The 14855-nt window shown below is 46.4% G+C and overlaps 1 long non-coding RNA gene across 1 annotated transcript in view; it reads left to right on the forward strand.

The window, feature by feature from the left end:
• Positions 1–9410, forward strand: part of LOC146834911 (uncharacterized) — a 164805-nt gene extending 155395 nt beyond the window's left edge. The window contains exons 3-4 of the long non-coding RNA XR_014960354.1: positions 8934–9018; positions 9111–9410. This is a non-coding gene — a long non-coding RNA (uncharacterized LOC146834911). The remainder of the gene's footprint in view (positions 1–8933; positions 9019–9110) is intronic.
• The last annotated feature ends 5445 nt before the right edge of the window (positions 9411–14855 follow it).

Below are 14855 nucleotides of genomic sequence, written 5' to 3' on the forward strand. Positions count from 1 at the left end.
AGTAGGCTCCCTTGTAACTTTGTGGGTAGTGAAAGATTCTAAATTTTACTAATGGCCGGGACCTTGATAAATCCCTGTGTTGTACACCCTAGTGCAGGCAAGCCAAGATTGGATGAACTTAAAAGGGATTTGCATTTTTTCACATAGTTAAATAGCAGGAACGCAGGGACCAGTGGAGGAAGAGGAAGACAAAGATGTTTTTTCATATGTCCACGATGATGGACTCCTATAAGCGTGGCAGGACTCTGAATTAAGCTCGATGTTGTTGGCCCACTGAGCAATAAAATTCAGCCTGGATTTCCGAAGAGCAAACATATTTACTAATAATTTAGTTTCCACTAAACGTTTGCAGATGTCATCGCAGTCCATACATAATTGTTGTTGATTCCCTAAAGACTTGAGTAGATTTTACTATTCAGCAATGGCAACAGGTGCATATTAGCATCAGGTAACTTACCCCCTCCAACACCACCAGAAAGCTGCTGTACTCCTGGTGTCTCATGCTGCGGGTAACTAGGCACTGTCCCACCATCAACACTAGATATCCTCTCTGCTGCTCTTGCAAAACAATTGAGTTGGCATACTCCCAGCATGCATGACAGCCCTCATTTCTCATTGAATAGAGGAGTGTCTCCTCTTCTCATCCGATCAGGGAGGCTACACCCGCAATGGAAGTGTACAGGGCTCAACTGTAGTCCATCTGGCAGTATGCAGGTGGATTCTGTGCCGCACAAGTGTCGGTGTCATACCCCTCTCACATGCACAAACCATTGTGGACATCATGTGACTGCCTGAGTTGCGTAGCATGTTTGCTAAATGGTACTGACACCAGGTGCTCATGAAACCGCCAGCCAAATGAATTAGAAGCTGGACACGGCAGTAGGAGCAGATTCAAGGAGATGAGGGCCAACCGCAAGCCCTATCCAAACATCTGATAGAACTGGAATGCCAGCATTATCCGAAGCTTCAAGACCTTGAGGTGGGTTTTCTTCTACTTCATCCTACCCATGTTGCTCCATCAAGCTTTACAGTCTGTTATAAGGCTGATTGGAGGTATGTGCAGCATTCCGAGTGAGAGATGCAATGCTTAATTTGAGCCGGTAGTTTCTGGTGCTCAGCATCGGCATTTAATCATCAGCACCAGTGCTTTTCATGAGCACTGTTTAAGGACACATTCATTTAAGGGGATACTAAGTGATTTGAGCAGAATCACAGGACGTTAAGCGATGCCACGACTCAAACCTGGTTCCCCAGCTCCAAAGTTGGCAGCTCTGTCTGTTACGCCACAGCCTCTCCCCACTTTCAAGGTTAGCAGCTCGTTTTGTTTTAGGTTGTGCCAACAGGAGAAATGGGCTGGTGCAAGTTGCCTGCTGACGAGAGCCCCAGCACTTATTTTATTTTTACAAATTAACCACTGTAGAAATGTTCAGTCAACCTTTAGGGAAAATGAAGCCTCTCATTATGGGCAGTAAAAAGTTAGGGCAAGAAAAAAAATTGAATGATGTTTGAGTTTGGTGTCCCTTTTATATGGTTGTAATTCTTAACATATTGAGGTCATCTGTGACAAAATGGCGCCCGCACTTAGTTTTGGAGTCTCTAGCCTATTGGTTGTAGCTCTTGCCATATTATTATTATTATTATTACTTTATTTCGGCCAATTTGGCCATAAAAGTCACATACATACATAGAAAATCAAGCTGTAAACATGGCAGCAATTTAAGAAAATGGTACATGGAGAAAGAATAGCTTTTACAATTCATTTCATTTCAATTTTAAAAATATATAAAAATATTAAAAATGTAAGAGTTATGTAAACATATACACCTTTCCAACTCAGAGTACCTGTCCTTGTTTCTTACGGGTTATGTAGGCAGAGTATAGGAATTTACTTATGCTAAATACAATGTACTGGGTTGAGTTACTTTTCATGATCCTAAAAGCTATTGCGCAGGACCTAGTTCCCAAGAGGTTGCACATTGGTTTTAGCCATTTCTTTCTAGCATTCATGTAGGCGCTACAAACAAAAAACATGTGAACCTCATTCTCAGAACAGACATTGGAACACATAGGGCAACACCCCGTTTTAACATTCAATTCTCCCAGTCTTTTTTGTGCCCATCTTTCGGTGTTGTAATTAAGCATAAGTATCCCGTATCTGAACTTTAAGTAAAGGGTTTTTGCAATGGGTGGCTCTATCTCGTCCAGGAATGGTTCAAAACGGAACTCATCCTTAAATGACAGAAAGACCTGGACTGCGGAGCCAACACTACTTCCATCCACTAAATTTCCGCTCATGTGGATCCAAAAAGCTCGCTTAACTATTAGTTTGGAAGAGGTGGACATTTTGTCGGGAGTCTCCCACATTGAATATAAGCCCAGGAGTGTAAACCATTTTTTAATATGCACTAGCCATTGGATGGAATTAAAGGAATCAAGAGTCATCAATTCATGTAGACCATTTCTGTATTCTATCAGTTCCGGGGTGGACCAGGGCCTAACCCAGAATATTAATGGTCTTAGGATAGCTAGGTGGTCTGTTCTCCTAAAGTTCAGGTCAAGTTGGAGAGGTAAAAGAGGTGTACTATTAGGGACCCTTACAGAAGCATGCATGAATTTGTTGTCCAGATTTTGAAAACTATTCTTGGCCCATGTGCCCCATATCTCTGCTCCATATAGCACAGCAGATTGTATTTTAAATTTAAAAAGTTCTAAAACCGGGGTTACACTTTTGCTCGTGCTAGTATTCATTTTGCATAAAATTGGCTTGACATTTTGGGCATATGTTATCTTGCTTTTCTCGATTTGGGCTTTCCAACTTAGTTTGGAATCGAGCACAACACCCAAATAGGAAAAGTTTTCCACAATACCCAATTTTTGGCTATTCAGGGTCAGGAACCCTCTATCTGGCATACTGGGATTTAATGACATGCATTTTGTTTTGTCAGCATTAATTTCCAAGCCCTTTGTCTGGCAATAGCAACTGAAGGAATTAAGGAGTGCCTGGAGGCCCTTTTTTGTTTGAGATATAAGTATTGTGTCATCTGCGAAGAGCAACGCAGGCACCCTTTCACCATTGAGCTGCGGCGAATCATTAACACAAACATTCAAATATTCGGGGACATCATTAATAAACAGAGAAAACAAGGTAGGGGCCAGGACACATCCCTGGCGAACCCCGCGTTCAATAGGAATATTGCGTGTCAACTCGCCATTAGGGCCCCACCTGATGTTTGCAAAGTTGTCAGCATGCAGCTCAACTATTTGGGCTAGGAGGCATCCCGGTAGACCTATTTCTCTTAAAGTTTTCCAAAGTAGACTGCGTGGGACAAGATCGAATGCAGCCCTCAGGTCAACGAAGGCAACATACAGGTGACCTTTTTTAATGTGCACATACTTCCAAATCAAACAACAAAATCGAAAAATTTGGTCAATAGTGCTGGTCCTACTCCTAAAACCAGCTTGGAATTTGGAAATTATGTTCGAATCTTCCAGCCAGTCATTAATCCTGAATAGCAAGTGTTTAGCATATAATTTTTGGAGCGTGTCCATCAGACTAATGGGTCTGTAGTTAGAGGGTATCAGTCTATCCCCCTTTTTAAATATTAACACAACCTCCGCTGCACGCCAACTATCAGGAAAGTTGCAGTTTGATGATAAAGCATTAAACAGGCGGTTCACATATGGGGCCCAGACGTCAACTTCGTGTTTGTAAAGATCCCCCGGTATTTTATCCGGGCCAGGGGCTTTGGTGTTTTTAAGTTCGTTGATCGCCCTTACTGTCTCATCCAGTGTAAAGTTGAGGGGTTCAATAAGGGGGGGTTCAATAAGGGGGGGGCACCATAAGCTCCCTTTACTGTCGCCATCGTATTGTTTATAAAGATTTGTAAAGTGAGTTACCCAGGTCATCTCATCCAGGAATACATCTTTCACAGCTCTCCCAGCGTGCCCCCCATTAGCCACCAGCCTCCAGAAGCCAACATTATCATTAACTTTTGCAGCTGCTAACATTTCAGCCCAAATTGATTCCTCCCATAGTTTTTTGGATGTTTTTAGTATACGTTTGTATTCCACCCTTGCAAGTTTAACTTCTTCTTTTGCCTTGTTTTTAATGGCAAGCAATAAGTTTCTTTTAGCAATCCTGCACGAGTGGTCATACCATAACTTTCCGTGATTGGCCACTCTTATGTTTTGTTGCTTTTTTCTCGGCTTTTTTGATAGATACGTTTTTAGTTCTGAAAAGAAGACTTTGTGAAGATCAACGAAATGATCAAAATGTTCAGGTAAGAAGGCATGGTCAACTATATGTGCAAACATTTGCTCAAAAAGAGAGTACACCAACGCTAAGGCCTTACCATCCGCCAGAACACGTGGCCATCTTACTGCACGTCTGTTGTTGTTTGTGTGGACGTCCTCACACATGCTTACATGGATATTTTCATTTGATGGTGTGATGGTGTCACTAACCATATTCATGTTGATGTAAAGTTCCAAAGGATAGTGATCGCTTTCCCCCCTACTTATTACTTTCAGATCAATCAAAAAGTGCCAGATGCTAAGAGAAACAAGTACAAAATCTAGATTGCTTTTAGCTTTAGAGAAGGTTGGTTGTTTTTGCAAGTCCGATGGAAGACGGCCATTGCCTGCTCTAAGGCCGTGATCTGCGGTGAGTCTTAGTAATTGGCTGGCCAATGTGGAGTATTTAACAGATTTTGTGGTATCAAGCTGGGGGATATTATACGCTTGGTCCTCATCTTCGAACACATCAGAGATGCCCGGAACAGGTTCGTAATTACAATTTAGGTCTCCTCCCAAGATAACCGGGGTGTCTCCAACTACGTTTTTCAAGAGGAGATCCAGGGCTTCAAGTGTTGGTGAAACCTTGGAGTGGCCGATCGGTCTGTTATAAACATTAACGATGTAACATTCGTTTCCACAGGGTGGAGTAACCCTTAGGGCCAAGATATCAGGAGAGCCTGTATCAACAAGATCAACCTGCATGACCAAGGTGATTTTTAGCCAAATTATTAGGCCCCCCGATGGTCTTCCTCGGTCGGACTGGACTGCCTCAATACCATATGTTTTATATCCTACCCGATGTGGAACTTCTGTAGCCCAGGTTTCTTGTAGCAGACAAATGTCACAGGTGTCAATGTAGTCTGCCCAGTCAGGGTCTTTTAAGTTCTTGCAAACACCTGCGATGTTCCACGATAGAATAAGTAAGCGAGGTGATAGGCTCTGAGTGTCAGGGGAGGGATTGACTACACACTGTTTAGATAAACTGCCTAGCTGTAGGTTTAGCATGTCTTTCTCTGCATCCCTGGCTCTTTCTTTCTCTACAGTATTAGATCCCCCATCCAGACCACCCTTAGCTTTACTATAGCATACATTTCCGGCTTTATAAGATAATTCCACTTTCTGGGGATTTGAAATGGTCCTATGCATCCTAACCTCAATGATCTGATCATCATCATGCAATTGTAGGACATTTTTTAGTTTGGGATTACCTTTGTCCATGCTACAGAAGATGTCATATAAATTAGAAATACAGTCAGGCATAGTGGCAAGTCAATCGACAGCGTCAAGGCAACTGAATCTATTGAAGGTGGGGATGCCAGACCACATATTATAATCACCATGTCTAGCCGAATTGGGAGCACTGCCATAATACTGGTTGACAGGGTTCCACTTGGGGACATGATGAATGGGTCTGGGTGAAGGGTAAAAGAATGATAGGGGTCTAGCTTCAATGGGAGGATTCGCAACGTACGATTTCCAATTGCATATTTGTTCAGCACTTTGGGGTTCTTCAAAGGATATGACAATACAGTCACCCGTGGTTGATTTGGCCGTTGGCCCTACCCATGGTACCCTCCTAACCATAAGGATCTTACTTTTCATCTGGTTAGGAATGGGTTTATATTTGTCTAGCCAAAAAATCACTTTGTTTTTTAAAGATTGGAAGTTTTCTTCATATTGGCTATCCAATTCTGGCACCCCTGTGAGGACAGCTACAAATGGACTAGCGTCTGGTGGCAGATCTATATACCCTCCTCTAAAATTACTATACATGTGGCTAGACTGATGGTTTGACTTATGAGTGGTATTTATAAAAGATTTATCAGGCAAGGATTGATTGCTTGCAGAAGTAATGTAAGGATATGCAGGCGGATTGAATCGGGGTTTATTTGGGACTAATACGCTCTGGTTGGAAGAGTGGGTAGAGGGAAGAATTGGCAATTGAGAAGTATTACTATGTACCTGATTTTTCTGTGAAGGTTTACTAGTAATATTTACAGCTGTAGAAGTTGAGGGAGTTGGATTAGATTTTTCTTTAGTGCTAGTTGGTTGTTTAACATTAGTATTTCTTACTATCCCCTCCTTTTTTTGCTGCACATTCGATTAATTTGTGTTTATTGTTAAGACCGGGTTGGGTACTGGAGCTTGCTGGGTGGCTCTAGGCACTTCAGTACAGTTAAGGCTTAAACTTGACAAAGTGATGACACTTTTCTCAACTTCAAGTAGCTGGTTCTCAATGCCAGTTAGCCTGATTTCTAGTGGTTTAAGTAGTCTCTTTAGCGTCTCCCACACTATTTTTAAGAATTCTTCCCTTCCACCATCTTGTTCTGCCATATCAGACGAGACTCTTTGCCCCTCACTGGCTGAGTGATCAGACATGACGATAGAGATTTGTTCATCTATGTTAGCATTAGTATTTTCTACAGTTGCTGGCGCTACATCGTGTACAATGTTATCAGTTGTTACAGTAGGCATACTTGGTGTTCCCCCCGTGATATTATGGCTAAGGGCTACTTTTGCTTTTTTCCTAGCGAAAGCGGTTAGGTGTTTGCGCTTTCTTTTATGCTTTGATGGTGCCTTGGCGGGTGACTTGCTTTTATTAGACTCTGTCTCAGCTGGTAGCTGACAGGGCACCTCATTTGCGATATCCTCAGCACTCTCCTTTGGAAGATTCAGCGGTGATAGGCTTTCAGATTCGGCTCTAACGGAAGGCCCAGGAGGTTCTTGATTAATAGAAGGGGTTGTTTCTTCTACTGTTGAGTAAACCTCGGCCGAGGTTATAATTGGCTTTGTGCCAGTAATGCGTTCAGGCGTTTTGGAGGTTGCAATGCTGCCTAGAGAAGATTTTTTTCTGAGTGCAAATTCAGTTGAGAGCCTCCTAGCACACTCAAGTTCTATTGAGACTTTGTGCTGAAGTTTAGTTATTTCATTATCAATAGAGAGGCTGGTCCTGGTGATAAAATCATCTAAGGTGCCTGTAGCCTTTTTGGAGGTCTTAGTAGCCTTACTCCTAGTTTCGCGCGTGGACATTGTGTGGAAGGGATATTACAATTAAATATGAGTAGTGCAGGAAGGCCAGCTAATGTAACACAGAAATTAAAAGCCAAGAGGAATGGCCCGGTCCGGTCTTAAACGGCCTAAAACGGCCCTGTCTTTGCCCCGTCTTCGCCCGGGCTGCGTCCCGCGCTGCGGGAGTAGGATGTTGTTATGAAGCCTCAGGAGGGCGGGGGGCGGGCCAGCAGGGAGAGCGGACCGGAAGCTCTCCGTCGGTCTAGCAGGGACTTCTGGGAATTGAAGTCCCCGCACGCTCGCAGCCCCGCTGCAGCCACACGCCTGATGCCGCTTTTCCTCCTTACCGCCTCAGTGCTCCTCACAAACGTCAGGTATGTTCCCCTCCTCAGCACAGGCGAAGGGGCACCCGCGAAGCGGGTGCGCCAAGTGGTGGAAGTGCGCCGAGTTGTAGAAGGGTGAGCCGCTGTATCACGCTGGCAGTGCTATGTTCCTCCGTTTGGTGTGCAAACAATTTAGGAAAGTGTCCCACTCGTTTGGCAGCAAACTGATGTTATGAAGCCTCAGGAGGGCGGGGGGCGGGCCAGCAGGGAGAGCGGACCGGAAGCTCTCCGTCGGTCTAGCAGGGACTTCTGGGAATTGAAGTCCCCGCACGCTCGCAGCCCCGCTGCAGCCACACGCCTGATGCCGCTTTTCCTCCTTACCGCCTCAGTGCTCCTCACAAACGTCAGGTATGTTCCCCTCCTCAGCACAGGCGAAGGGGCACCCGCGAAGCGGGTGCGCCAAGTGGTGGAAGTGCGCCGAGTTGTAGAAGGGTGAGCCGCTGTATCACGCTGGCAGTGCTATGTTCCTCCGTTTGGTGTGCAAACAATTTAGGAAAGTGTCCCCTATGCCATATTCTGAGCGTCCATTGTATGGTGGTTGCCACCCATGTATTATTGACCCCGCTATAATGGTAGTAATACTAGGCAAATCGTGGCACAATGACACTCGGGATGTGGACATACTTGGCATAGTGAAACCCATGACTGGTATAATGCTATCTTTGGCATAATGGTGTCAATTGCTGATGTATTGTGAACATCAATAGCATGATAGTGCCTAGTCCTCATAAAAAGCTGGTCCTGGCACACTAATGGTAATTCTTGTCATAGTAGAGGCATCCAGGGTGATGATGGCAGCTACTTGTGGTAAAATGATGGCCCTGACACATTGGTGGTAAGTCTTGACATTTTGTGTGCATCCTTGGCATCATAGTGCCCACTCTTGGAATTGCTGGCCCAGAATAGTTGTGGTAATTCATGGCATACTGTGGCTGCCCTTTTAATATTTATGGTCATTCCTAGCCCATTGGGATTGCTTGTAACATAATGATGCCATCCTGGGAAGGATGCAGGTCCTAACGTAATAACAATAATTATGGGTGCATTGTAGAAATCCTTGACAGGAGATTGTGGCAAATGAGCCTGTAGGCAGCATCCAACCATGTGTTGCATTAATCCATGTAAGTACCTGATGAAAGTGGCAAATTGATATTTGGGCATCAAACATGTTTCTATTAAAAATCAAAAACTGTATTTTTGACAGTAAAATGTGTTCACCTTTGTTAACTATGTTCCTGTGCATAGGGGCCTTCTCTGGCAATTTGGGCTGCACTGTGCCTGGAAGATCAAGGTTGATTTAATGAGGCTGGTTCCTGTTTAAGGTGTCAAGGTGGGTAAAAAACAATGGACTGAAATGCAGCCCGAGTACTTATGATAGGCTGAGATTTATTCAAGCATTATTTCCATCACTTTGTTTTTCAGACATGTGTGGCGTGCTCACTGGGCTATAGGATCAAAGCTGAACCTCACCGATGAGCACCAAAAAGGCATACACCAGTCTAGGATTGCAGGGTTTCCTGTGTGGCCTGGAAGTTTGGACTGGATTACTGCACAGGATCAAGGCTGATATACATATGGCTGGTTCCTGCCTGAAGGTGACACGTTGGTAGCAAAATGACGGACAGGAATGCAGCACAAATAATTACCAGTGACTGAGATTAAAACAAGCATTATACTCGTCATTTCTTTTCTAAAAATATAAATAGATATACATAACAGATACTTCCAAGATGATCCCTTCCACTGTCTGAAATTCTATTTTGTACGATTAATCAGTTTGCTATCCATACATTTTAGATCCATGAAGCCTGAGTATCAGCACTGCTGTATGAGCTTGGAAAAGCTGTCTAGCGTTGCTATTATATGATTGCAAGATTTATGTACTGTTAGAAATGGGGGTCTCTAGTTGGCAGAGGTAGGTACCTTTGTCCAAACAGGGACCCTTCTTCCTAGTCAGGATAAGGGAGTTACACTCCTAAAATAATCCCTGCTCACCCTCTTGGTAGCTTGGCACGAGCAGTCAGGCTTATCTTGGAGGCAGTGTGTAAAGTATTTGCACATAACCAACAATAATACAGTGTAAGCACTACAAAAGGACACTACACCAGTTTAGAAAAATATCCAATATTTTTATATACTTAAGACAAGACCAAAAACGTTAAAAAAAATTCACAATACAGTCCTTAGAAATCTTCCGATATCAAAATAACCTTGAAACAAAGTTCATTGAAGTTGATAGCTCTGTCCGGGGCTATCACGGCATCGTGAACAAACAAATCCAAACAGTTCTGTCTGACCGCGGTGGCGCGGGTCAGCTACAGTGTTGGGGAAACCCGTAAAACAGTACCTTTAGAAATGCAGGGCATCAGCGACCTCTTGTTAAGCTTCCGAAAGCACAGCGTCTGCAGGTGTTGGTTCCGGAGGTCGGTGCAGGAGTCGTCGGGCCCTTGCAGTCAGATCGAACTCCTCACGGTTGAAGTCAGGAGCGCTGGCATCGGCGGGCGTCGGGTGCTGCAGTCATGGTGCAAGCAGCGACTCAATGACGGCCTCAGATGGTGTCGTCTGTAAGACCAGGGTCGCAGTTCGAAGTGATGCGGTGCTCGTCGCGGTGCTGGCAGGTCACGGTGCAAGCAGCGGCATCGTCGTTGCTCAAGCGCTGTCGTCGGCTGGCGAACTGGAGTCGATGGTGCTGGCATTGGTAGGCTAAGGCTGAGGTGCGGGATGAGGATGGTGTGTTGTGTAACTTACTAGCGGTGCCCTTGAACCACGGTGCAAGCAGCAGCGTCGATGTCGGCGTGAAGCAGCGGTGTCGGGGACACCAAGGCAGTTTTGTGAAGCGAGGTGGTGTGGAGTGCAGTGCCGACAGGTCACGGTGCTAGCAGCGGCTCGGTGGTGGCGTCATCGGTGAGACCAGGATCACGGTGCAGCGTTGTGGTGGTGCCCTCTGCGGTGCCTTCAGGACACGGAGTCAGCAGCGGCATCATAGACAGTGTTGGGTTGCTTTTTCTTCTGTTGCAGAACAAAACACACAGTCCCCAGTGCTGAGGACAGAAAAACTTGAAGTCTTTGATGTTCCTGAGACTTCTTGAACAGGGGGCAAGCTTTAGCTCGATCCCTTGGAGATACTCAAAGAAAGAAGTTGTAGAAAGTTCAGTCCAGTCCTGTCACCGCCCAAGACAGAAGCAGCCACTGCAGGCCAGCACAGCAAAGCACTCAGCAAAGTAGTAGTTCCTATTCACAGCTTCTCCAGTTCTTCTTCTTGGCAGACTTCATGGTCCAAAAGAGTTCTAAAGTTAAATTGTTTTGGGTCCAAATTCTTATAGCCCAAAATCCTTTGTCCTCTCCGGCAGAAAGTGTCTGTGCTTAGTCCCAACCAGTTTAGTCCTCTCTGGCCCAGCTTCCCAGCAAGAGGCAGGGACAGCATTGTCCAAGGCACACAGGGCCTATTCAGGTACAAGGGAAATCTCCTCCCACCACTCTAAATGCAGAACGGGCCTATTCAGGTGCTATTGACAACTCCTCTCACTACTCTGAATGCAGCCCAGGTCTATTCAGCTCAGCCCTGACCCACCAGGGTCTTTGGAGCCACTGCCCCTCTACAGCCCCTGTCATCCCAAAGCCAGACAGTCAATCCATAGCCCCAGCAGAGGCATACAGGATGGCTAAGCAAGAAAATACCTACTTTCTAAAAGTGGTATTTTCAAACACAGAATGTAAAAATCATCTTTACCAGAAGATGCATTTTAACATTCTGTGTTCAGGCATACTAAACTTTATATCTCCATCTTATTCCCAGGTCCAGTTATGTTTATAAGGTGTTATAAACAAACTCCCCATTCTGTCCTATGGGAACAGGTAGCCTTGCAATAGTGAAACATGAAATTGACAGTAATTCACAATCAGGACATGCCACACATACCCAGGCATGTCCTACCTTTCACATACACTGCTCCTTGCCCACAGGGGTACATTGGGCCTTCCTAAGCAGTGACTCACATGGAAGAAAAGGGAAGGTTAGGGCCTGGCAAGTGGGTGCACTTGTCAAGTTAATATGGCAGTTACAAACTGCATGCAGTCTCTGCAGTGGCAGGTCTCAGTTTCCTTTTCAGGGCTACTCGTGTGGGTGGCACAATCAGTGCTGCAGGCCCACTAGTAGCATTTGATTTTCAGGCCTTGGCACACTCCCATGTATGCACATCAACTTGCCCCCAATGCAGTTAGGTGAACATAACCTGGAGGGAGGGCCCTGCACACTGGCACCATCCCAGTGGCGACCCATCCCATTACCTCAACAAGCACTAAAAAGGGGTAAACCTGCCTTGGTGACACATGACCCTGATTGAGCATCTCCTACTGACCATAAAGTATGCACCTCTATATTTTATGGGCTTGCAGACTGGGGTCTTCACCTAAGCGCAGCAGCAAGAATCCATGTTTACGCACACTTTAGAATGACAGTACTCATCACCTTGGTTGATCATTTGAATGCATTGCAATTACAGCCCCTAAAGGCATCACAGATGAAATCACAGGATTGAGCATATACAGCCAGACACCCTAGCAGGACTGTCTGGAAACATAACCCCACTTGGCTTATGACATCTCCTTACACATGTGACTTACAGTCCCTTCAAAAGAAGTACTCCTGGCAACTACACTTCTCCTGCAGTGCGCCTCTTCACTTTAAAAGGAATCATAGGTAAAAGCATGGGATTACGTAAATACAGCCAGACCCCCTAGCAAGAAGGTCCAGCAACATAACTCCATTTAGCTTAACATCACCTTACACAGGTACTTCAATTTACACATGTGACTTTCAGTCCACCTAAAAAGAAATAACCACTAGTAAATGCATTTTGGTGCAATTACACCACTTCACCTCCAGGGGATGCACTTCTCCACACATCCCCAACTCAGCCCTTCACTTCATGATGCACTTCTCCACACACCCTCAGCTGTAGAACAAAAGTTCCAGCCTAGAAGGTGTTTAAATGCTAGCTGAGCCCTTGAGGGGTAGCTTCCTTTAGGTCCCCATGACACTGAGGGTGGGACTTTTCTTCGTGATGGGGGGGGGAAGACTGCGCTTCTCCAGCAGCTCCCCCAGCACCTTTTCACAAGTGAGGGTGACCCCCCTCCTCTGGGGGCCACAAAGCACCAAAACGGCCGATTTCCAAATGCCTAGCAAGGCATTATGGGGCGCTTCATGCTCCTCTTTACCAGCCCAATCCACTGGGAACACTCTCCTCTGCCCTCGGAGTCTCTGAGAGGGTGAATTTAGCAGGGAGCTGTCTTCACTGGCTCCCTGCGCCAGCCTTTCGCCTGGCTCTCCTCCATGGCCTCTCTTCTCCCTGCCCAGAGGCCACTGCTCCTGCGCACCGGTCCTGGGCTCTTCTTCTGGTGCTGTTAGGGTCCTGGGGGCAGTCAGGGGGTCTCTCCTTCTAACTGCCCATTGCGCCAGGCTCCAGCACCTTCAGCCTCAGCTGACCACACCCCAGAGAGAGCTTCTCTTCCTGTGCAAGCACTTTTTAAAAGTTGAGTAGGGGGCTGGCAGGAAGTCCCTGTTGGTCCTATCAACCAGCGACACATCGCTTTCCTGCCCCTGCTCCCTCCTTCTTGTCCAGCCTCTGGGTTTGTTCAAAATGGCGTCGTCCAGTGTCTCTGGCCACATGGCCTCTGAAACCCAACTCCTTCCCTCCTTGGTGCAACCTGGTGCCTGGCACCTAGTGATGGATGAGCCTATAGCCCCACCCATCATCTCTTCATGGAGAGGAGGCCCTCGCTTGTGAAAGACAGGTTATCAATCCATCCTGCTAAGGTCAGCCCTCAGCCTGTGTCTGGTCATGGTTGGCTCAGAGAAATATGACAGTTCTGGATGACCCAAAAGCAGTACAAATATGACTTTGGTCTCTGCAGAATACTTATTTTCACATTCGCTACATTGGACTTAAGTGCGTGTCTGGAATCTGTAGGCCTAATGGAAGTTAATCTAGCCATGGGCCCCACATCCCCATAGGGGAATAATGAAGTGAAAAAACCCTAAGACACACTGACTTTCCCTGGCATGTTTCTTCCCAGTGTATAAAGCCTATTCCATGTCACCACCCAATACTGCATAAGTCCTGCCACACCATTCACTTTGTAGCTGCTCCTGGACTGCGCACGCTAGGAATCTCCCCTGCGCAGCCCGTACATGTGTGCACACGCATGTACACATGTGTCTGCATGTAGCCAGCCCGGTGTCCCTTACTCCAGCTGCTGCGCAGTGGCCTGGTCAAGCCAGGGGAACACCAGTAAAATCCCCATGCAGTCTCTTACATCCTGAGTTCACTGTGGGTGAGTCCCAACTTATGAGGCTCCCCCACAGTAAAAGCTCAACAATTAGGTGCTCAAAAAGCGAAAACTCCGGGCGAGCCATTGTGTCAGAAACACCTTCTAACACACGCCGCGCCCAGCTGATTCCTACAGGGAAGAAGTAGCCACTCTACATGGGTACACTTCCTGTAGTCAGCGATAACTATTTAGAAGGGGTTCTGACCAGACCCCCCTTACTGACCAGTTATCCGCTCAGAACACCTACTCCTCCCATCCATGAAATCTCCCCCCATGACAGGGATCCCAGACTACCCTAAGAACCCTCCGGGCTCTAGGTTAGATACCTCAAGGTCACTCATGGTCTACATGGACTCAGCCTAACTAGGCTCACCTTTGCCCTTGGGCATGCAACACTATGCCTACCACCTCTCTGGACAAGGGTCCAGTGCCTTAGTACCGATGCAGTCTTCTGGGATAGGTCTAAATCTCATCCCCTGGGTCACTAGCTGGTCTCCCTTCCAGAGTTTGTTCCAACCAGTACCCTCTCTCCGTTTGGTCCTTGCACCCCAAAGATGCAACCTCTCTGGACCCTCACCCTCAGCCTGACGCTGAGGTCATTCTGTTGCCACCACCCTTTCGGGATGACTGTTCTCCCTGAAGAAAGCACAGCCACTCTTGCTTTTCCTACACAGAAAAGCACCCTTTGGCCACTGGCCTGGCTCCCTGATAGGAGCTCAGACCGGCCTCACCACCACACTGGCAGTGCCAGGGAGGAACACTGAGGGTGCCTCATCAGACATCCTACAGCTCATTCCCCCATCAGGAGCTCCACACGGAAACTACCCCGGGAACCTA

The sequence above is a fragment of the Triturus cristatus genome, chromosome 4_2 (genome assembly GCF_964204655.1).
Source record: "Triturus cristatus chromosome 4_2, aTriCri1.1, whole genome shotgun sequence".
Taxonomy (NCBI): domain Eukaryota; kingdom Metazoa; phylum Chordata; class Amphibia; order Caudata; family Salamandridae; genus Triturus; species Triturus cristatus.